The following is a 23,915-nucleotide window of genomic DNA, read 5'->3' as shown; positions in this document are numbered from 1 at the left end:
TCCTGTCTCATTAATATGCAGTTTTTTTATATAATATATGAAACATAAATGTATATATTAAATAATTGTAGTAAGAGACATTTCTTCATGATTTATTCAGCAGCTTCAATTTGTGTATCTACTTTAAATACATGTGCATTGGGCAGTAGACAAAGAACTCTTGGTAGAAAAGCTTAAGAAACCCAACTCTAGAGTACTGCTATTACTCTAGGTCCTGTTGTCTCTCACCCTGACATTTCCTGAAGTCTTCGGACATAGCTGTGTGGCCCTCACACAGCAGAGGAGTCTGGCAGAAGAGATCATTAGTGCCTTACAAGTAGTTAAAGGTGGAATTATAAGCTCCATTATATGACGAATAAATAAACTGAAAAAAGGTAAGTGACCTGTCCCAAGGGACAGTGTGGCTCATGTGAGAAGGAAGTGCCCCCCCCCCCCATTAACATTAAGCTCTAGGCACCAATGTCATTGCTGTGTCTTGCTCCTGACTGTGGGCATCCCATGTAGTTTCCATGCATCCCTGTCTGACTGGTCTTAAGCAGGAGCCTTAAGCTGCTCCCCATTTAAAGTACAAAGTCACCACCAAATGCCTCACACATCAATTTGAATGCAAAACACTATTTTGCTATTTCTACCTACAACTCTGATTGTAGTGCTTTTTTTTTTTTTTTTTTTTTCTTTGCATGCAGTATAGAATTCTGAATGAATGTAAAAAAGGAATTCCCTGAGTCAACAAACATATAACATTATCAAAACTCTCAGGGACAAACCATTTTCTCCATTAGCAGAAGCTTAGAGGGATAATACTTTCAATTGTATCATTCACTAACGGTCACGACGCTATCTGGGGCCTGAGTGATGCCCTGATTTGTAGTTAATGGGTCAGTGGCTCACTCACTGGAAAATGTCTGAGGCTGCCTGCGAAGAGCCAGGCATTGTCCCAGCCTTGACCTAACGGCGACAGCAGCTCTGTCCCGGCTGCTCTGGGTCAGACCCATTGCCTGCCCGCTTTCCCCTCCGTACCGTTGCCGAAGCAGCCTCACCCTCCACCCCCTGGCTGAACTCTGCCACTGGGAAGAAGTGAGATGAGAGGGTCAAAGGTCCAAGACATCTGGGTACAGATCCCTGCTCTCTGCTCCCACTGTGAGACCAAAAGAGAATGACCGTCCTTCCAAGCCTCAGGCTTCCAACCTGCCAAATGGGGCAAGGGTAACCTCCACCCTGAAAGTAGCTTGCACGTCTCAATGTATCTAGCACAGTACCTGACCTCAGTAGACATGGGTCAGTGGTGACCTATACCCACGTTCAAATGGGATGGCCACTCTCCTGAGTCCCAGCCCCACTCTTCTCTGGCCCCTTCAGGTAGAACTTCCAGCCTTGTAGCCTACTTCTTTTCTACCCTGTCTGTTAAGCAGCTCATAAACTCTTCGTATTCTAAGTACAGCATTTCTTTCTTGTTGGGTATCTAACTCTGCTGCCTCGATACTCCACGGCGTAGGTAGTGTTTATGAGTTTTCTCTACTGCATACTTATATTGAAGCTTGATTGTGTCCATTTCCAAGATGGGAAGACTGAGGCATAAAGGCCAAAGGAAGCACCATGATTAGGTATCACACCCGTCCCTATACTCTCCTGTGGTGCCCAGCACTGCCATAGGACTTAGCTCCAGCAGTCCGGCAAAGTGCCCTACATCTGGGAGACCTCTCTTATCCGACTCACTCCATGCTCCATACCAGTGTTTCCTTCCTTTCTCAGAGAACTGTTTCAGATCAATCTTTGCCCTGGGGTCTGCTCCCAAATTTAGACAGTCTTGGTATCAGAAGTTACTCTTGGGGGTAACTTTCTACAGTGAATCCGTGGTTGGGGCAGGATTTAGCCTTCGAGCATCCCCCCTATACTTGGGGACCCAAGAGCCCCTGGTCCAGTCTCACCTCTACATGCGGCATTGAGTGCTGCAAAGAATGAATCTGGTTTGCACCCTGACTGGCTATAGATACTCAGGTGACTCTGAGGGCATTAAATAACTCCATGGAGCCTTGTTTCCTCCCTTGGGAAATGGCAGCCATGTCTATTGTGAAGAGCTGCGAAGATTTGCAAGTGTGGAAATGTGCGTGAAACATCTCACACAGGGGTGTGGGGTGTCTAGTGCCTGCTGGGGGACAGCTTGTTCTGCATTCTAACTGCCATCTGCATCAGGCACCTAGGCACCAGAGGCTTCTAAAGGGGTCGAACTTTCTACCTCTTTGTACTCCAGCATCTGCTATCACTCCCGGCACAGCGGCCAACACTCAGTGCCTGTGGGATGAGTAACAAAAATGAAGGAATCCCTAAAGAGAACCCACCCAGGAGTGATGACGGAGCTTTTGGAACATTCCTTCATTCACTCAGTTTTAGCCTGGAGTCCCTTCAAGGCCCCAAGCGTTATTCTAAGTGCTGACAACACAGTGGTGACCCAAACCCACCATGGTGTCCTTCTCTGGAAGGGCTTATCACCCTGGGGAGATCAGAGAGCCTACCACGTGGTCTCCAGACTGACTTGGGACACTTCAAAGAGTTCCCACACCCCAGAGTGTCAGGTTTAATGATTAAGGCGGGGCCAGGTATGTATGGGATATCTAGAAACTTCTCAGGTGTGTGTGATGTGCTGCCAGGCAGAGAAGGACTAGGGTCAAGGAAAGAATGAGGACCATTCCTGAGAGTGAGAGGGGCTGGGAAGAAAACAGAGCAGGCAGTGATTTGGCCTAAGGGTCTCCGTGGGACATTTTCACACTTTTAGGGGACTTTGGACACACCTGGAGACTTTTTTGGTTGTCCTAACTGGGGAAAAGGTGCCTCTAGCACCCAGAATTCGGGGGCTAGGACATTGCTCTTAAACACCATCCTATGCCTAGGACAGCTCAAGAACAAAGACCCACCCAAACCAAGCAGTCCTGGGCTTGGCTATGGGATATGGGCTAGAGGGACATGGGATAGGGACACGCGAGAGAGCACCCTATTTATGGGGGAGGTGAAACCTGAACGTCACACAAAGCTCCAGCCAAAGCCTGTGAAGGAGGAAGATCCCTACATCTTAAGTGGGAACCTTCAGCAAAAAAGAAAAAGAAGAAGAAAGAAAAAAGCAGCTGAATACACTGCCAATCCCCCGCCACGTCCCCGTCCCAGCTGCTAGCCTAGGAGAGGGGCCGGGCTTCTGCGGGAGGCAGGCCTGTGGGGCTGTTTGTTCTGGGCAGGGAAGGGAGAAGATTGTTGAGCTGCTTTCCTTCTATCCTTCCTTCCTTCCCAGCCTCACAGCAGAAGGAGGGCGATGGCAAGGTCAGTCCAGGGGGACCACTTCTATACATCCTCAAGACCACCTACAGGCTCTTCTCCCCGGCTTTTCCAAAGGCCTCTTTAGCCACCACCCCTTGATCCCCAAGAGTTCTAACCGGGGGGAATTGGAGGAGTTCTCAGGAGAGATGGCCGGCGGCGAGTCTCCTCTAGCCCTGGAAAAAATGACTTCCTGAGAGGAACTGGGATCCACAGGGCAGTAAATACACATTGCATTCCAGAAGAGGAGGAGGAGGAGGGAGGGAGGGAGGAAGGGAGGGCGGTGTGGCCAGCTCGCCAGTGCGCATGCACCCTCCCCTTACCATGACCCATTCGCTTTTCCATCCAGGCCCTGGGACTGAACCTGCCAGCCCTTTCCTGCCCCACCCCCAGCCACCCTTTCTTTTTTCCCTTTCTAGCAGCTTCTCTGTAAATCAGTTGCAGACATTACTTTGGAACGCACTGGCTTGGACCAGCAGAAGCTATTCGAGGCAGCTGGCTTGCTCAGCACTATGTGGGCTTTCCAAGGAGATGTCAGGACAGCTTCAGCTCCACAGGGCAACTTAGGTGGAGAGTCAAGTCCTCCTATAAGAATGCCAGGAAGGCTTAAGTCAACTGGCTGCTCCCAAGAACCCAGGAGCCAATGGGCTTCTGAGAGGCTAATCCCACCTGTCAGACGCCTGCCAACATGGAAAGGGCAGAGCCAGCCCAACCGGTAACTTGCTGAGAGGAACATGACTCAGAGCCTGGAGGGTAGGTGGGGAAACTGAGGCCACAGAAGGGTGAATGACTAGCTCAAAGTCAGCAGCAGGAGAATGGCTGAGTCAGGTAACTTCCGGACTCCTAGCTCCTGCCTGTGCGTGACTTTCTCTCAGACCGTATGCTCCAGAGTAGTAGAAAGTTCCACGATAGCACATCCAAACAGAGAAGGGATGGGGGGATTGGCTACATCCTACTTTGAAGATGCATTTGGGGGGGAAGGGACTTAGCAAATATTTGTGTATCCTCAGGTTCTAAATTTACTTTCTGGAATGAAAACACCCATCATGTCCCCAGACTCCCCCAAATATAATAAGCCCCATATCAAAATCCTGCTCATCAGGAAAGCTGTCAAGCCCAACCTATAAAACTCATTACATCTCACAGAAGGAATCATCCTGGGGGAGGTGCAGGAGCATGTTTACTTAAGTAATTATTCTATTAAAAATGATAATTTGCCCAATATGTCCTGAGACTTTTATTACAGATATCCAGAATGAAGTAGATAATTAGCCATAAAGAACCACAGGCTGAAAACCTAGGATTAGGGATGTTTCAGGGGTTGCTATTGAACAAGCCGCCAAAAGCCATACAAATGTACAGCAGCTTCATTCACCAAAAGCTGTGACTGGCAGAGTGGAGTGTCTGCAGATGGGAACTCCTGAGACAGACCATTCCATGCGTTTGCTGGAGTCAAAGTTGTGCGGAGATTCCTAAGTGGTGTCCTAGCGATGTGTGTACCTGTTTTACAGGTGCAGAGTGGCTCCAGATGTGGACTCGGGGTTTGTTTCCACAACTTTCAGGAAAGCCCCCAACACGCATCTGAAGTGAGCAAGATAGTCTCTGCTCTTGCCTGCCTCCTCTCCTCTCCCCTTTCCTCCACTCCCTCCTCCCTCTCTGTCTTCTCTTGGGAAAAGACTTGGCTTGTAAGTGACCACTAGCTAGTCTCATGATTAACTCCAGCATTGCCTTTGGGGGTTACCAACAGCATGTGGTATAAAGATGTCTCATCTGCTGCCAGGACAAATCACCACTGTGCCAAGTCTCCAACCACCTATATCTCAGATGAGGGTCAGCGTGGGTCCACCAGCATCAAGAGATTCCACAAATATGCATTGAACACCCACCCTGCCAAAAGGGTGGCCGCTGCAGCCTGGGGGCTTCAGTGTGCTGTCTGGGACTTAAATACTCCTGCGAGTCTTTGAAGAGGCCAAGGGTTACAGGCAGGTCACCAGCTGCCTTAGGGATGACTAACCAAGCAGAAAAGCAAGGGGCCACCAGGATTCTGGCTATGGCTGTTATATAGACTCAGGACAGAGGAAGAGGAAGAGGATGGGACAGTGGCTGAGATAGGAAGTATACAGGGGAGATCAATGTCTTTGGTCCTCAAGGCCACAAATGGCAGGACAGACTGTTTCTATCTGTACCACTTAGGCTAAGAGAGGAAGCAAAGGCATTCTCTGTTCTCAAAAGTTGCTTCAGAGAGAAGGTATTTGGAGGGGGCGGGGGGCGGGGGGGTAGGTGGACAGGACTCTCATAGAATCTCAGGAAAGAGGCCACTTCCCGCATCTGAGGGTGGAGTCAAACTGTGTAAGCTTGCCAGCCAGAGAGGCCTGGACCTGAGGTTCCTTGCCTGGCTACCCAGGGGGCTGATGCTGCCCAAGGCCTCTGTTCTGCTGGGTAATTAAACCAGTCCCACTAGCTGGGGAGTGAATTACAAAACTTAAACCCTATCATTGAAAAAGATGGACTTCAGGCTGGGGAGGTGGCTCAGTTAGCAGAGGGTGTCTGATGTGCAGGCACAAGGACCTTCGTTTGGATCTCCAGAACCCATGTAAAAAGCCAAGGGTGATGGAGCGTGTCTATAACCCCACCAGGGGGTGGGGCAGAGCATCAGCTAGCCAGCTCAGCCAAATCGATGAGCTCCAGGATACACTGGGAATTTCTCGTTTCAAAAAATAATGGGAGCGATCAAGGAAAGACTCCTGATATTGACCTCAAGTCTCTCATAGCAATGTGCACCTGCACACATTCAGACTAACTAGCACACGCCATACACACACACACACATTTATTATGCAGTCTACGTCAGCCTAGAATTCATTATATAGCCCAGGCTGTCCCCAAATTATTTACACACACACACACACACACACACACACACACACACACACACACACACACACACACACGAGACAGAGTTTCTCTGTGTAACCCTGGCTGTCCTGGAACTCACCTTGGACCAGGCTGAGTGCTGGGATTAAAGGTGTATGCCATCACCACTCAGCTCCAAATAATACTTAATAACACATTTCTTTTAGATCTTTTTCTTTCCTAGTCCCATTCCAATCCATATTTTTAAATGACTGTCTTTAGCAGAGAACATGGCCAGAAATTCTGATGCTAAAAACCAAACAAGAAAACAAATCACAAAATTCTATCCCAGGTTCCCCTGGAAAACATTTCAGGCTGTGCACAGTTTGCTCCTCTGAGACAGATGTTACAGCTGGGCTCCTTTACTTGGTCCCTTGAGTCTTGCTACCACATGGGGAGACAGTCCTGGGTCACTCTCCATCCTGGACACTATAGGTAGTGATGAGGAGCAAATTAAAAAAAAAATGTCTAAAGCAGCAGTTCCCAACCTGTGGGTCTCGACCCCATTGGGGTTCAACAACCCTTTCACAGGGGTCGCCTAAGACCACCGGAAAGCACAGATATTTACATTATGATTCATAACAGAGGCAAAATGACAGTTCTGAAGTAGCAACACAAATAGTGTTATGTTTGGGGTCACCACACCATGAGGAAGTGTATTAGAGGGTCATAGCATTAGGCAGGTTGAGCACCGCTGGTCTAAAGTGCCATAAAGGGCTAAGGATGATTGACTGGACTTCCTCTAGTGCCCTACAGAAAGAAACATCACTGACAGTGCTATTGCCACGGAATGCTGCTCTGAAGCCAGCTCCAAACACTTCCCACCAGCTGTGGGACCCCAGGGAATTCAGAGGGCAGGGAGAGTCCAGATTTCCCCTCTTATAAAACCCCAGAATGGCTGCGTGGTGGTAGTGCACGCCTTTAATCCCAGCACTAGGGAGCAGAGGCAAGCGGGTCTCTGGGTTCTGAGTTTGAGACTTGACGGGTCTATGGAGTGAGTTCCAGGACAGCCAGGGCTATACAGAGAAACCCTGTCTTGAAAAACTAAAAACCAACCAACCAACCAACCAACCAACCAACCAACCAACCAACCAACCAAATAAATCAATAAATAAACAAACAAACCCCCAGGTGCTTGGACCAGATGAATTTGAAGGAGGTCAGCTGATACTTGAAGGAGGTCAGCTGACTGTTCACCACAGGAACGAGGGTAAAATTGGTCAAAACAAATGCCTGCTGGTTAGTCCTGGGATTGCCTGGTCAAAGAAGGCTTGCTGCCCACGTGGAGCCCATCTGCCAGGCAAGGTTTCAGAGCCAAGTTTGAACATACAACCATTCCTGACCAGGGTGCTGGGCTCCAGGTTCCTAAGTGGTCCTTTGAAGAAATTCCACGGAGAAATAGACAAACATGGCCGGAGAGAAGTATCTCACTTGCCGTGGCCGTGGGCCTAACGTTTAGTGTGGCACCGGCCACGTAGCAAGTGGGTGCTTGTTTCCTATAGGAATAAGCAGAACTAAGTCGAGGACCCAGGATTTCAACCACTTCTGACAGACCCCAGAATGGCTGGGTGGAGTGGACTGCGCAAACAGCTTGTGAGTACTGTGGGTTAAGCCCTGGCCTTTTCTGTACCACCTCCCGGACTTGCAAAGAGCGCTGGGTTTAGCATCAGCCAGGCCTCCCCGCAGTGAGGGCAGTGAGGTCCGGCTGTATCCCTTCCCAGTTATACTTTTTTATTTTATTTTTTATACTGTTCTCAGTCTCAGCTTGCTCAGTTGTTCCATGGAGCTTCCCCAGGCCTCTTTCAGGAGGCGAGCGATGTAATGACCTCACAAGGGTGGGGTGTACAAGTTACAGCAGCAGCAGTGCTGTGGGGGGCGGGGGAGCTGCCCACTGAGGGCTGGGGTGAACTGGGGCCATTAGCATTACTCTTGTGACGCTCAGCTTCCTTGGTGTTTGGCAATAAATTAGGAGCCCATGAAATGTTAACCTTTGTGCCACGCTGACTGCTCAGTGCAAAACTAGACTGTAATGGTAATGCTCCAGAGTATATGCAAAAGGCAAATAGGTAATACGTTACAATAAAAAAAAAATTGCTGGGCGGCTTTTCATTTTGCTAGGATGGCTACTCTACTGAACACTGCAAGGGAAACTGGGTGCTGTCCTTAGAGCTAAAGATGGCCTCAGACTAAGTGGCTGGGAGCTTCTACGTAGGCCTGGGCCTTGCTGCTAATGGTCTTTGCAGCAGTCCTGACTCCCAGTTCAAGGGTCATGTCTTAATTCTAGAGGAACAGGACCTGGCAGAGGCGGAAGGGACCTTCTGGTATTTCAGCACTGAGAGAAGAAAGCAAAGCAGATGTTGATGATGCCCTGCTGGAACAGCACCGACAAGCCCTGGCTGGGCTCTGGTGGGCGGAGACCCTGTACTATGCAACGGAGAGTCAGGCCCACCCAACATTGCCCAGGCTCCCTGTGTGAGCAGATGTGGCAAGTCTGAGAGAGCGGGTATGTGTCCCTTTTCTTCTTTTCTGCTCCAGCAGCCAGAAAGCCAGTGGCTTCAAATGTCACAACCATAAAATCTTGGCAGCCCGAATCCCCAAGTCACAGCTTGAAATAAAGCTATCTGGAGAGCTGTGGTTCCTTGGGGGGACTGACTTCCTGAGAGGGAGACCCTGGTTTCCTAAGCCCCTGGGAGAGTGGGGTTCATCTGTCACTGTGTCACATGCTTCCTTCATCAGCTAGTCTAGGGGGTCTGCTCGAGTTTTATTTCTGTTGGTGTGATAAGCACCCTGACTGGAATCAACTTAGGGATAAAGGGGGTTTGTTTCAGCTTACAGTTCCAGGTCACAGTTCATCAGAGCAGGGAAATCAAGGTGGTGGTGGGGGACAGGAGACAGCTGGTCACACCATGTTCAGTCAAGAGCAGACAGAAATGAATGTGTGCATGCTTCCTGATCAGCTCGGTTTCTTCCACTCTTACACAGTTCAGGGCTCAGCCCATGACATAGTACTGCCCATACACAGGGTGGGTTTTCCCACCCAGTTAACCCTCACAGGCAGGAAGACAGGCTAAAATGACCTACATAATCCTTCCTTGAGACTCTTTTCTGCATTGTGCCAAGCTGACAATTAAAAATGACTGTCACAGGGTTTCATGCACCTTCCTTGAAAAATGGTCTATTAGTCACTATTACACACACACCCACACACACACACCCACACACACACCCACACCCACACACACAATCTTAACAATTTTTCTTGCTGTACAGGTTGGTCCAGTAAGATTATTGGCCCTCTAGCTCTTTTGACAGGTGACAAAACCACAGGAGTATCTGGAGGACAAGGAGCTGTGTTAATGTCCCAAAGTCCTTTCTCTGGGGACAAAACGATGTTTCTGCTGTTGACTCCATTCTGACACAGGGCCGGTCCTCGAGCTCTATTGGTAAAGGTGTGACACTGAATCTTAGCAGTCTTTATAGAGCAACAGGAGAGAACTTTGTCTCTGACGTCACTCAGATCTGCTATTGCCAGTGTAATTCATCAACGTCGTGTCCTGTAGCCTCAGCTTTCTCCTTTGCAGAATGGGTGTAAATTTTCAACCAAGTTAGGTAGTTTTAAGTGACATTAAATAAGGTTCAGTGGCTGGCATCCAGCAAGTTTATCTCCTTATTGGATACCTTTAGAATTGATTTTGTTTTGGATTGTTTGGGGACAGGGTAGCCTCAGATGAACTCACGATCCTCCTGCCTCAGCCTCCTGACTGCTGGGAGTATACCTTTCTGTACCCTCACCTACCAGTCTACACTTTATCCCATGCCTAATTTAGAGTTAGGCTTCGAGGTCAGGCTCTGCGAGTTTTATTTAATATTGGAAGGAGCAGAAAGGCCCCGCAGGGACAGTGGTAATGCACTCCGTTTTGCCATTCAGGAGGGTAGGCCTGGTGCTTCTGTGGAAAGAGAGGGTAACACCAGCCAAAAGCAGGAAGCTGACCCAGGAAGTGCCTAGGCTAGATGTCCAGATGAGGCAGCATGCTGGGACCAGGCATGCAGGCAGGAAGGCAGGCAGACAGGCAGAGGTTGCCAAAAGCCTCGGAATTTAGGACAAAGCTCTCCTCCGGTGGAAGCTGCCTTGACACGGCCTCCTGGTAGGAAACTGTCCAGGAAGTCCTTCAAGCCTCTGGCAAAGACCTGCCACCAGGGGCAGCAGCGAGCAGCAGCTCCTTGTGCACCTGTACCGGGCCAGCTCAGTCCTCCCCGGGAGGTCTCTCTCTCTCTCAGGAAAGACAGCCTTTTGCTCACTCAGACAGGCATTCATGCACTCCACAGACATTCATTCTTAACCCACTGAGTGGGCCAGCCCTGCACTGGTGGTGTTGGGAGCACACAGACAAACAGGAAGTTCTCCCTGCTGGTGGAAAGTGACTCATTCTGTTTTGTTTTTTTCTTTTCTCCGCGCCCCCCCCCCCAGACAGATACATAAACAGATCAAAATCCATAAAGTGACAACAATTCTCTTTTCAGGGCACACTGGTCTCTCAGAGGGAGAAGCAAGAATCACCACAGAAGGAAAAGGTGACATTGCAAGTTTAGGGGATCGGGGCGGGAGCCCCACGTGCAAAGCAATAAAAGGGGGAGGTGACCGTGTACTTAGGGTTCAGGGGTTAATCTGGTGCAGCCAGAATGGGGCATACATACAAGAGGTAAAGTAGTTAGAGGAAAATATGCCTGCTAGGAAGAAACCAGCTCCAAGACAGCCAGTGTACCAGGGCCAGGAATTTGGACTTGACCCCATGGGTCAGAGGTTACTTTCATTTGCAGGAGGATTGGAGAGTTCAGCAGAAGAACTGGGCGTATGCTAAGGGCCAAGGCAGGAGCCCCCCCTCCCCTCCACCCGGGTACCTCTCTGTATCACATCCCACCCGTCTATACTTGACCTCTTCAGCCTTTTCTACTACTTGCTAAGCCCCTGGGAGCATTTGGGTGTTGACTTTTGGATAACCAGTGACCAGGGAAGGTTTACGAGAACCAGTGGAAGACAATGGGTTTCGGAGTTTCAAGTCACACCTAAGTGGAGTGATTGGTGACAGACGACAAATTGGTGGTCCCTCCAGTATGACTTTCTCTTTTCTTCTTCTATTCTTCTATTATTTTTTAAAAGATCCATTTACTCTTATTTTATGTGCATTGGTGTTTTGCCTGCATGTATGTCTGTGTGAGGGTGCCAGGAACTGGAGTTATAGTTTCCAGCTGCCATGTAGTTGCTGAGAATTGAACCCAAGTCCTCTGGAAGAGCAGCCAGTGCTTTTAACCACTGGGCCATCTCTCCAGCCCCTCCTCTTTTCTTCTTATTTGAAAACAAAACACAGATTTTTTTTTTTAAAAAAAAAGCACTCTGGAAGTTTCTTTCCACCTTCATGCAGTTAGAACCAGCATTATGTCCCTCTCCCATTCCAACGCACGCAGCACGCATGCAGAACTCTCATGGATTCAATTCCACTTATCAGTTTAATAACCATCTATTGAGCAACCACTCGGTCAAGGCTAGCTGCTCTGGTGGCAGGGCTGGGGGGAAGGGAGAGAATCAAAGGAGAAAGACCTGGAGTTCTTCAAGCTTGAGGTCTCTCCAGGGCTCCACCATCGGTGGACAGTGCAAGGCAGAGGTGACCCTCCACATGGATAGCCCCTGTTCACCAGTGTCTAGGTGGTAGTCATGTTATGTGCTCAAGGCTAGGAGGAGTAGCAGGAGGACTGAGCAGGATCCCTGAGCTTCTGTTATTAAGAGTGAGTCTAAGCCACACACAGGACCTATGCAGCATTGGACTAAACTGAGCAACAAGGCCCCCATCAGTCCAAATTATTTGCATAGCTGATACATCTCTCCTTTATCTAGATACCTCAAAGTAGATTCTCCAAGTCCTTTCCTATAGACTATGTATTTCCTCCATACTTCAACTGTGAAAGACCAGGAGGTGGAGAAGGAAACAAATAAGGTCACCAACAGGGCCTATTCCACAAGAAGAATCCATAGCATCCCATATCTGGCTTACCTTGACCCCAAAGACACTATCTATCAGTGTTTTCTCCATTTGGGAAGCACAAAAGCATCACTCTGGCTTTGGAGATGACAGAGCTAGACACAGAATGTATGTAGCCCAGCAGGAAAAGGTATGAGTTAAAACAGAGCCAGAGCTGGTACTGTAGCCAGGACTTACATCTCCTGGGGTCGGCCTAACAGGTTAGAAGAGAATTCGTCCATCCAGAAAACTGCCTGATCACCGGGAGGTGGCTCATCCTTTCACGCCGTGGGCATGGGGCTTCAGGTCACAAAAGAAAGGTATCAGGATGTCCCTTAAGCTACAGTGAGTGACTAATAGGCAGCTTCACGGTACATAAGGTCAGAGGTATGTCAGCCACCACCACAACGGTGCCAGCTCAGTACCTCTAGGGCCTCGGTGCCAGGCACTAGGCTACATGAGGCAAAGGTAGAATCCTCCTGATCTCACCACCACTTCTGAGCAGCCGTTAGACCTCTGCAAGTGCAGTCCAGTAGAACAAGGAATGCATGGTCATCGTTTTGCTTTCCCACCTTCCCCAGCACTGAGTACTTCGGGACCAAGATAAGGTGAATGGCAAGCTAGGAACTTAGGGGGCAAAATCTAAAGCGGCAGTGCCTTTCTAATGCTAACTATATGCTTCTTGGAGTCAAGACTGAGTGCATCCTTACTTTTTTACACCCAGGACACCTTATTTACTCTGCTACAGTCCTGGTCCTGGGTAGTCACTGGACAGATTGAAAGCTGAGTCCTGCTCCTCTACATTCGGGCAGTGTGACCCTCCTTTCCCTGTTCCTTTGTTGCCTCATCTGTGAAATGGACCAAATGACAGTATCAAGGCTCGGCAAATAGGTAGCATTTTCTCTAAGTATTCCTGTACTTAAGTGCCCAAAAAGAAATGGAAACATTGACAGCCAAGAGGCATAGGGGTGCACATCTATAAACCCAGCCCTAGGCAGGCAGAGGCAGGACGATCAAGGGTCTCAGACCAGTGTCAGCTACATTGTGAGTTCAATGCCAGCCTGGACTACTTTGTCTCAAAACCAAACAAATAGAAGTGAAAACACGTGTGTATGTGAAAACGCGTTTGCGCAAATGTTCATAGAGACCGTCTCGAATCCCCCCGAGAGAAAACAACACAAATGCCAATCAGCTGGTGAAATGGGTAACAAAACGTGGCATAGCCACAGCGGGAGGGACTGTTCCGGCATACAAAGGGATGAAACACCGATACACACTACTTGGCGGGTGACCCTCAAGTTCTCTAAGCCACGTGAAAAGAAACCAGACATAAAAGGTTACAGAGTATACAATGGAAAAGACATAGATCCAAGAGTCTAGAATGGTTGATCAGGGTTGGGGTGAAGCTGGGGAGGTAAGATGGAGGGCAACTGCTTATGGGTGCATGGGATTCACTTTTGGGGGTGATGGAAATGTCCTAAAGCTGCTTAGTGGTGATGGCTACATAAATTAGGTAAATATACTGAAGAGCACTATTGTATGCTTCAAGTAGGTGAATATAACACGTTACACACCACAACAAAGCTAATTTAAAGGTTAACTTCACATTCTCTATTCCGTCAGGAAGACTGTGTATTCAAGGCCAACCTGGGTTACATATTGCCTCTCTATTTCAGGAAAAGAAAGCAAGGAATCGTTGGAGAGAAGGAAAGAGGAAGGAAGGGAGGAAAAGAAGGAAGAGAGGCCATACTTAGCAATGCCAGACACAAGCGCTTGTATTCATCAAATTTTATGTTTTTTTTATGCCAGTGAGTACCTGTCACTTAGCTTCCTAAAGGTTCCTTCATTTTTAGGAGACTTTGAGGGACTAACCTAGAAGTCTCTTGTGATTCTGTACCCCTGGGTGATGTGACCCTTTCCGTGCTGGCTTCTGAGCAAGAACCACTGAATGCATCCTGCCCGAAGTAGACAAAACTCCTGGATCCTAAAGGGTTGTGTTTGAGTTCTGGGTCCACCCTTTGTGTTAACCATGTATGTAGTAAGGCCACAAGGAGCACAGAGCGTGGGAGATGCAGAGAGTGCCCAGGACCTTACAAGTCCCAGGGGTAGATGGTGTTAGACTGCCTGCCAGGCTTCTGAAACCCTTGGACAGACGTCTTCCTAGCTTGTGCTTGCTTGCTTGTCAAATGCAGAAGACAGAATGCTAATTTTTCTTAGGGGTGTCAGAAGAAAGGCGTGCAGACCTGCACTCTTGATGCCAGCAAGCTGAGCCGTGTGGACTGTAGCAGCGGCCGTGGTTCAGCACCACTGAGGGACTTCCTGAGAGCAGGGACATTGATCTGTCACTCTGGCAGGTGCTCAGCCAGTGCCAGGAAAGAGGAACGGAAGTGGGGAGGAAAGGCACCCGGATGAGTCTGCTGAACAAGGAAGCAGAAAGGCCTGAAATGACTACACCAGAGAACAAAGCAACTACCCAAGGATTGTGGGATCTGGTGCCCATTTGCATAGCTTCCTGGACCTCAGTTACTCTGAGCTGGACCCCCCAGTTTCTTTCCTTTCTTTCTGCCTCCTTTCCAGAGACAGGGCCTTACTATGTCACTACATTGTCCGGGAGAGCCTGGAACTCACTCTTCAACCAAGGCTGGCCTTGAACTTGCAGTCATTCTCCTGTGTCTGCCTCCCAGTACTGGGACCGCAGGTGTGGGCCACTGCCTAAGGTTTGGCTTCTAAAGTATCTAGAACATTCCTGGGTCCTAGTAATAAACTCATTTCCTCGAATATCCTTTCAATTGATCGTAGGGTATGTACTTGGAGACCCAGTGTTCTGAAAAGTTCTAAAAGTGCCAAGGTGAGACCCTGTCCAACTGCACACTGTTAGATGCAGTATCAGTTGTTGGGATGTCCATTTCCCTTTACAGCAACCTGGCTCTTCAAAAATACCCAGAAACCTTCCTGCTTTCCTAGTCTGCTTGTTTCTGGCAGCAGCACCCAGCCTGTTCAGAATCAATTTTGTAACACAAAGTTCCCCAGAAGATAGTAGACGGCAGTTCCCGAGCATCAGGAGAGGCAGAGGTCTCAGCTGGAGAGATTAGAGGAGAGTCCATTCTTACCCGAAACTCACTCCTTCCCTGAAATGTCTTGGCTGGAGGATAACTTCCTTTCCAGCTTTCAGTTCCAATATTGCCACTAACGCAAAGACAGAGAGAGAGAGAGAGAGAGAGAGAGAGAGAGAGAGAGAGAAGAAGAAGAAGAAGAAGAAGAAGAAGAAGAAGAAGAAGAAGAAGAGACCAAAGTTAAAAACAACAACAACAACAACAAAAAACCGACAAAAGCCAAGGCACACCCCAGCCCTACAAACGGTACTAATGCTGCTTCCCCCCTCCCCCTGACAGGCCAGCCTCTGCCATCACTTGACCCTCACTGCACCGGGCACTGGCCTGGCAGTGTGCAGATACCCTGAAGGATCTGTTTCTAGGAAGGCAGAGGTGAAGCGCAAATGAAAATAATTTCAACGTGTCATCCTCCACAGGCCACAGAGATTCCCTCGGGGACCCTGGGTAGGCCCAGGGGCTTGGGGGGAGCCTGAGACAGCTTTGTTGCTAGAGCGGTTCAGCCTCGTCTCGCATTTTAAGACCAGCGGGGATGTAATATCGGCTGAAAGGAGTTTTCTGTGTGCTATTTAACGAAACGGCTCTGCAGCTGGAGAGAGCCATGGGCAGACGTGTTATGATTCAAAGGTTCCCAATTACAATGATCCTCTTTTATTGTATAAAAACAGCAACACAGCCATTCTCCACCCCCCGCCTGTCCCCCGCCCGTCCCCTCCACCCCTGCTCCTCATTGGCTAGCAAGGCTGTGCTGTATCCTACGGGGGGGGGGGGGGCAGTTCCTCTTCAGGTCCCAACTCTGCAGCTTTTGGCTCATTGGGATTCTTTGTGTCCAGGTCAAGGAGAGAGTACAGTACCCCCGGGAACATCTGACACAGAGGGATGCCACGAGGGTGGCGGGACTCTAAAGATTATGGGTGAAGATTAGAATCCCAGTTCTGACCATACTCTTCTATGTACCCATTGCATGTACACACACACGGTACACATGCTGGCCCATTCCCTATACCCCTGGAAAGCAACCAGATAGACAGGCCCGTAGTGTGTCTAAACCAAACCTTCTCTCCACACTTCCTTACAGGCTGGCCAGGAGCGTGTCTGTCCACATGCTCGAAAACCCTAGACACAAGCGGATCTGAGGAAGTGACCCGACTCTCTTACCTTCCCTGTGTGTTCCTGAGCCAGGGCTTCAGCTCTTTGAGCTGTACTTTCCTGTCTCTGCAGTGGACCAGACATAGCTCTCCATTCACCCCTCCTGCTTGGATGAAGGGGCAGAATAAAGGGGAAGCATTCAGTCTGGCACACAGTAGCCACTGCTATTCTTCAGATGAACTGATTTGTGGGCTTGTGGTGTGCCTGAGTGAGCGAGCAGCAGCTCTGCATTTGTTCAGTTTCACCAGCCAGAGCTGACAAAGCTGTGGGAGTGGAGCTGGCCCACTGAGGAGTGTTTTTCTCCTGTCTTTCTGTAATACCAGTTTGAGACTGTCACCTGTGTGCTGCTGACGCATGCATGCATGCATGCCTGCTGTCTGCTCTTTAACTTAGACTTCTTAGGCCCCTTCCATGTTCTGCAGATGTTTTAGAGCCCAGCAGCTGCAGCTGCAGCTGCAGGCATTCAAGCGGACCAAAGAGAAGCCATACCCAGGACCTTCTGCTCACAACACCCCAGCCAGGCCAGGCCATGCTGTCAACAGCTTCTGTCATCCACGAGTGGGTCCCTAGACCCCAACAGGAAGGACTGCTCACCAAAGAAAGAGCCGACTCTATTTGACCACGCCAGTGCCCCCAGGATACAAAAATCAGTTCCCCATACTGTTTGAATGTCAAACAGTTCCCCGGGGTTTTTCCTGGTTCCCTCTATGAGATAAATGCAATGCAGGCCTGTAACACTTCCATCCCACACCAAGCCAGAGCACCCCAAAGGCAGACCACAGACCTCTTTCTTCAAAGTTATCACTGGGGCCACACTCCTTACTATCGAACTTCCTGTAGATCAATGTTACACAGATTTCATTCACTGCCGATTGCATTCTGTGTTAAATGCTATTGCTGTGTGAAACACTGTTGTGACTAGATTTAATCTCCAGGAACATTCTCGTATTAGGAAGTAGGGTGTGTGGCGGGACTAAAAGGGGTATAAGTTGAGGCTTTCAGTAGGTAAACTGTCCTCACTGGGGCATAGGGTGGCTGGCTCTGGCCCTGTCCTCTATTTCTTGGGGAAATTTGGGTAAATATGGATGTAATGTTGTTAGGATAGCTTTGCTCCTTGGGGGTCTCTCTCACACACACCATTGCCAATCAACCTCTCTTAAATGCATGACTACCAGCACAGAACAGGAAACAGCTTGTAGGAGGATTTTCTTAATATCACAACCTGTTCAACGTAGGGTGGGGGCTTTACAGAAGGGCTGGGGAGGGGAGGTGGGACCACATTTCCTCGTCTTATTCTCTCTCTCTGTTTTTTTTTTTTTTTTTTTTTTTTTTTTTTTTTACCAGTTCAGAAGAAAATTGCCTTACCAATGTCACACACAACATCCATCTAAGTGTCGACCTACGGGGCATGTGAACAGCAGTGTGGCCCCCAGCATTGCTCTGCGTGGGTGTGGACCGTGATTCCACGGAGGATGTGCCCATGACGACTGGCACCAGATGCATCAGGATTTTCACGGCTATGGCCACTCTGATTGGCCACAGAATAAGTGCCAGTGTTCAGGTAAGAGGCGAGCACAATGAGATGGGGACAGGGTCCCTGGTGGATAATTAACACTGAGTGTGTTAATTACGAGGACACAAGGAAGTCATTTCCTAGAGGTGGTTGCAGTGACCAGGATGATGGTGATGATGGATGAGTACAGTATGTGTCAGGGGTAGTGCTATTATACACATTATATAATATACATTATATATTATGGGCATTACATATTATTATTATTATATACATTATATATAATATATATTCTCTTTTATAAACCTTTAAAGCTCCATAATAATTCATATGGCAGCTATGAATGGTTCTGCTTTAAAGCAGACACCAAGGTTCAGAGACTCAAGTAACTCCCCAAAGGCATAAGGCTAATAGAGTTTGAACAAGAGGAATCAAGAGCTTGGCTCTTGCTGGGGGAGTCCTGCATGTGGGAGCTGACGGAGCTCTGAGGCCCACTCCTGTTACCTTCTTGATTTAAAGCAATGCAGGGGGGAGGGCCAAGGCCGAGGCGATTCTGCCGGTGAGAGGCAGAGCTATGGCTAGGACCCGGGAATCCCAGAGGCCAGGAAGAAGTAGCTGGGAAAGAGGTCCAGCCGCTTCTGCTCCGTGATCTGAACCACTGGGAAAAGAGGGCTGCTCACCTCCCGGGACAGCTGAACCACCTCAAAAGAACTTCAGGTGACTGGTTTGTGCAGTGTGTGTGTGTGTGTGTGTGTGTGTGTGTGTGTGTGTGTGTGTGTGTGTGTGTGTAGGCCGGAGGGCAATGTTGGGCATCTACCTCAGCCGCTCTTCAATTTACTTTTTGAGACACAATCTCTCACGGAATCCAGACTCACTGATTGAGCTAGACTGTTTGGCCAGGGAGTTCCGTGAACTCTTCTCTTTCTCTTCAGTCCAGGGGCTTAATTTTAGATTTTTATTGTCAGGATCTAAAGACTGTCTCTCCTTCCCCCTTACCTCTTCATTGTATTCTGTCATCTTTTATTTTCCCCTGAGACAACACTGGCCCCTGTCTGAAAACGTCCTTGATCTCATGCGATGTCAAGTGAGAACCAAGCAAGGTTGTCTGTACCAGGCACACTGATGGCCTTTGTCTAACTTTCCTTAAGAACACGACGGTCCCTACTCAGAAGGCAGCCATGGCGCCTACAGAGTAAAAGTCAACCACCTGCCCAGTGAGTGAAATCTGACGTCATTTCCTGTATGATGCTCCTGGTACCCCTTTCTCCGCTTCCTAGGCTGCAGACAGCTTCCAGGACCACCCAAATACCTTTCTTTCTTCCACTTCCTGAGAAATCGCTCTACCTGCTCATTCAACAGCTATTGCCATCTACCCCCTTACAAGCAGAACTCCATCATGTTCATGGCAGTAGTGTGCCTGACTAAAAATACTTGATCGTCTCTCTCTGGCACATTTGGGTCACCACATAGCCAAGCTCTGATTGGGGCCTGGAGATGAAAGAGTCTCCTTAAACCTCAGGCCTAAGACCCACATGCTAAGGATGGCAAAATGAAAAGACACGGTTCGGGGTTCCAATGATATAGCTGAGGCACCATCCCATCCCCACAAAAATGTCCCAGCTGGATAAATCCCATGGCCTTCAGAGTTTCTGTTGCCAGCAGCTGCATCAATGCTATCCTATGCATCCTCACCCAGGCTTTGTTTCTCCTCATTCACGGGTCACTTTAGAAGCCATCCCCTTCCAGGAGATTCCCCACGAGCCCCTCAGAGCCGCACAATCACACCCTCCCTTGTGCGTCCACAATAGTTGCTTTCCTCAATTATAGCACTTACTTAATTCTGCTTGATTGGGCCTAATGAGCACTCCTACGGTCTGTTCAAACTCCTGGAGGGTAGGGGGTCTTTATCCCACCAGCATCTCCATTAGCGTGGAGCAAAGCTTTGTGCTGAGCCCAGGGCCTCTGGCCCCCCAGCATGGGCACAATGTCTGGTACTCTGCCCCGGAGGAGTGGGAATACCCGCGGTGTGGGTGCTGACACTCTCGCCTCACGAGCTGTTTGGTCTAGGAGTTGGTCAACAAGCGAGCTGACCTCTCTAGGCCTGCACTTCTTCATCTATAGAGAATGGGAGCCTCTGTATCTCCCGGCTGTCACGAAGACAAAATAGTCTCATCCTAAGCACTTAGGAGAGTGCCTGGCATATACAAATGTTTAACGACTGTGGGCTCTTACTAGTAGCCGGGAACGTGATAGTTGTTGAACGAATAAATACATCAACACTCAGTCGCCAAATAAATGAAGAAACAAATGAAATCCAGATGAGTCCCCGAGTGGAGGGAGACCGGGGGCAGTAAGTAGTTCTTGCTCAGTCTTGCCTGCCCTTGACCCTTTGATTTGTCCTCATGATGACCTCCTGCATCAGAGAAGAATGCTGTGAAATCAGCCAGGCCTCCAATACAGACTCTGCATTGCATCCTGTGGGCTGGCTAAGCATTCTCCACCCCTGTGAGCCCTCCTTTCCTCAACCAGTATCTGAAGACAATAGTAACTGTTGGCTTGCGGGTTAATGGCAAGGATTACATGATAAAGCATGACCATTCAGCAGGCCTAGATACTGTCACAGCAAGTACTTGCAACACTTACAAGAAAACACCAACATGATTTTTTTTTTTTTCATTGTTGTTAAAGGCACAGTGTCCCAGTAACCACCAAGGCCTGATGGACTGGGATGCGGTCACCATTGGGCAAAGCCAAGATCCTCTGTTTTCAACTTGAGAATCCAATGCTGTCAGTGTATGTGATTCCCTCCCCCACCTCTATAAATGATAAGTCACTGGTTTACCCTAAAACTTTGGCCTTCTGAATTTTCCCCTTAAGTGCCATTATCTGCAGGTGGATCCTTAGCTTACATCAAAACCCTTCCAGAAAGCGAGGTACAAATTCACAGAACAGTGATGGAGTTGAATATTTACACAGTAACAATATTTCCACACACCGCAGGCCTGATTACTGTCAGGGACACATTTTAATATTATTCTTAGATTTCCCCTGGCCTTAAAAGAACACGTGTAAACAAACAGCTTTATGTAAGTTTCACTTTAAACTTAAACCTTTATGTTGGTCCCACGGAACCACTTGACGGCTCCATTAGTCTATTTTTACTATCAAACAGGCCATTTAACACGATATTTATTCTACTTGGCCGTCATCCAAATGCTTTTTGACATTACTGCCCTGGGCCTGAACTGCTTAGACTCGAGGCCCTTATAAACAGAAAATCACCTTTTGACTTAAGTCTCGGAGCGCTCAGACTCTCACCCTCTTCACTTCCGTGGCGTTAATTTCTGCTCTACTCTAGAGAAAGCCAGCACTAGAGAGAGTGTTTTAAGAGGCTTGTTGTGGGAAGTCCAAGCCGCTTAGGGGTCACATGGAAGCATTCTTGTCTCCCAAGTCCTGCTTCCACACAGGGCTGCCCTCAGATCTAAGGAGCTGCTCCCTTCCAGAAAGAGATCTTCAGAGAGCAGCAAATGGAGAACTGGGGGGGGGGGGGGGGGGGGGGCTCTAAAGGACAGTGATGCCTGGGGCCCCAGCTGAGCAGTGACTCTGAACAGGGAGGGGTGCTCCCTCCTCCTCCCCGCCCCCAACAAAAGGCCATCGCGGAACACTGGAACCCACTGGCTTTGAAGCCAATCAGTCAGGTGGAAGCCTGGGCAAATCACGACTTGGCTACCGAGACAGGTCTCCCCCACCCACCCTGTTTGATAAGCCCTCCTCATCTTCCTCCACCGCCTCCCGAGCTCAGCACAGCTAGGAGGCCAAAGGGACGTTCCTGTCTGTGATGCTCCTGCTTCCCAACTTTCCGAGCTTCTCGGTCTTCGAAGCCTCCTGCAAAGCTGCTCGGGAAAGGGCAAGTTTGCAAAGCCCTGGATCCTAAGTCCTGGGGAAGCCACAAAGACGCTCCAACGCCAGCAATGATTAACCTCTTGTGGAACGGACTGGAAAAACGCCACGGCCACTCAGGCGGGAGACGCGGGCTCGGGCTGGTCCGGGGCGGGCCGGGGAACAGCAGGGCCCCCGGTGACCGCGCGCCCCACGCATCCCCCTCCCCGCGCACCTGAGCCGGGCGTGGGCACAGCGCCGCGCACAGGCCCTGCCCGCAGGTCGCTCGTCCGCCGCCCGCGCCGCGCCGCGCCGCGCCGCGCCGCGCGCCGGCCGCCTGCAGCCACCGGGAGCGACGCGAGGAGAGGCAGCCTCAACACGGCGTCATGCTTCCTGCCACCACATTACGGCGAATCGTCACCGGGAGAGGAGAGAAGAGGGGAGAGCGGGGGAGGGAGGGGAGCAGCTCCACGCAGCCCCCCAGGCTGCCAAAAAGCGCCGAGACGGGTCCACGTCCCGGTGGAGTCCCCGCGGGACCGGCCCCGTTCGCACAATGCGCCGCAGTTTGGCCAAGAAGGCAGGGAGCCGGCCACAAAATAAATAAATAAAAAACAGAGTCGGGTCTACGTAACGCCCTGTCGAAAGCGGACGCCATATTTTTTTGTGGCTTATGTCGACATAGGGAAACGTAGACATGTTTTCCTCCTCCTCCTCGGTCTGGCTTCCATTTATCCAAACTTATAATCAAAACTATTTCATAAAAAAAAAAAATCTCCGTTCTCCCCCCACCCCTCGCCCCATCTCCGCGGATTTCCTCCCACCCGCAAAAAAAAAAAAAAAAAAAAAAAAAAGCCTGCACACCCCCCTCCCGCGCACCCCCATCCCTAAGCCGGCCAAGTCCCATTAACAACACATTTTCGGGAGCCGCGGCGGCGGTGGGAAAGTTGGGTTGGAGTAGCGGGCGCCCGGCGTGTCGGGCTCCGGGCTGGCGGTGCCCGCTGCGGGTGCTCCGCGCCGGGGCGAAGTTTCTTACCTGCGCCGGGGTTGGGAACGCGGGGACCCGGGCTGGGAACGCGGAGACGAGGCACGGGCGTTCCAAAATGGAACTCTGCTGGCTCCCCCCACCCACTCCCCACTCCCCACCCGGCGCCCGACTCGGGCTCCGTGGGAAAGAGGTGGTGGTGGTGGGGAAAGCCAGCCTGGCAGACAGACAGACAGACAGAAAAGGCCCCCGTACGGAGAACGGTTGGCCGAAATTTTTAAAAGGGGGGGAAAAAAAGAAAAAGAAAAGAAAAAAAAAAGAAAAAAGAAAAAAAAGGGGGAAAAATGCCTCGATCAGTGGGGAATCTACGCCAAAACCCACATGATCTGTAACGTCAGCATGCGTATTTGCATACGATACCACCACCGGAGCTGCCACCCCGGCTCGGGTTCCGCAGAAAGTTACAAAGTGAAATTCAGGCCCCTGGGCAGACGCCGGCAAAATGTCATTTTTAGGAGAGAGCTGAGGGTGGGGGGAGGCTGGTCCTAAAGGCTCTGATGAGTGGCCAAACGGGAGGGGGGGTGCAGTAAATGAACTTAAAAGTCCGAGTCCAGTAACGGACTCGATGGAATTTTTGCGGGAAGAGGTGGGGGGAGGCGCAAGCGAGATCATTGAATATTGAGCACAACCCGGCGGGCGCGCGGCCGCGGCCAAACCCTCCCGGTGCAATACCCATTTTCTTTATGAAAAGTTCAAGGTGTCACTGATGAGCTCAACAAACTGTTGATCCTCACCACGTGGAGTGGCGGATCGTGGGACCGCAGGGCGCTAGGGCTTGCCCGGCGCCAGCAACACCCGGGACTCCGCGTCCTCCTGCAGTGCGTGGGGGCAGAACGCGGGTGGGGGCCTCACGCGCCCTGGACTCTGCCTGCTCTTTCGCCCGACTTCCGGCTCCAGAAAATAATAACATTCTTAAAAACTTTTTTTTTTTTTTAAAGCAAGATGCATTTTCCTCCCGGAATAGTAATGAGAAGGCTTGGGAGTAGGGCGGG

At 49.9% G+C, this 23,915-nt stretch overlaps 1 protein-coding gene across 1 annotated transcript in view; it reads right to left on the bottom strand.

Moving 5' to 3' along the window:
* Positions 1-23,390, bottom strand: part of Zhx2 (zinc fingers and homeoboxes 2) — a 159,098-nt gene extending 135,708 nt beyond the window's left edge. The window contains exon 1 of the mRNA XM_028871898.2: positions 22,915-23,390. The gene's annotated coding sequence lies outside the window, so the exon portion shown is untranslated. The remainder of the gene's footprint in view (positions 1-22,914) is intronic.
* Between the last annotated feature and the right edge of the window lie 525 nt (positions 23,391-23,915).

The sequence above is a fragment of the Peromyscus leucopus genome, chromosome 20, assembly GCF_004664715.2.
Source record: "Peromyscus leucopus breed LL Stock chromosome 20, UCI_PerLeu_2.1, whole genome shotgun sequence".
NCBI lineage: Eukaryota > Metazoa > Chordata > Mammalia > Rodentia > Cricetidae > Peromyscus > Peromyscus leucopus.
This window is presented reverse-complemented; position numbering and strand designations above follow the sequence as displayed.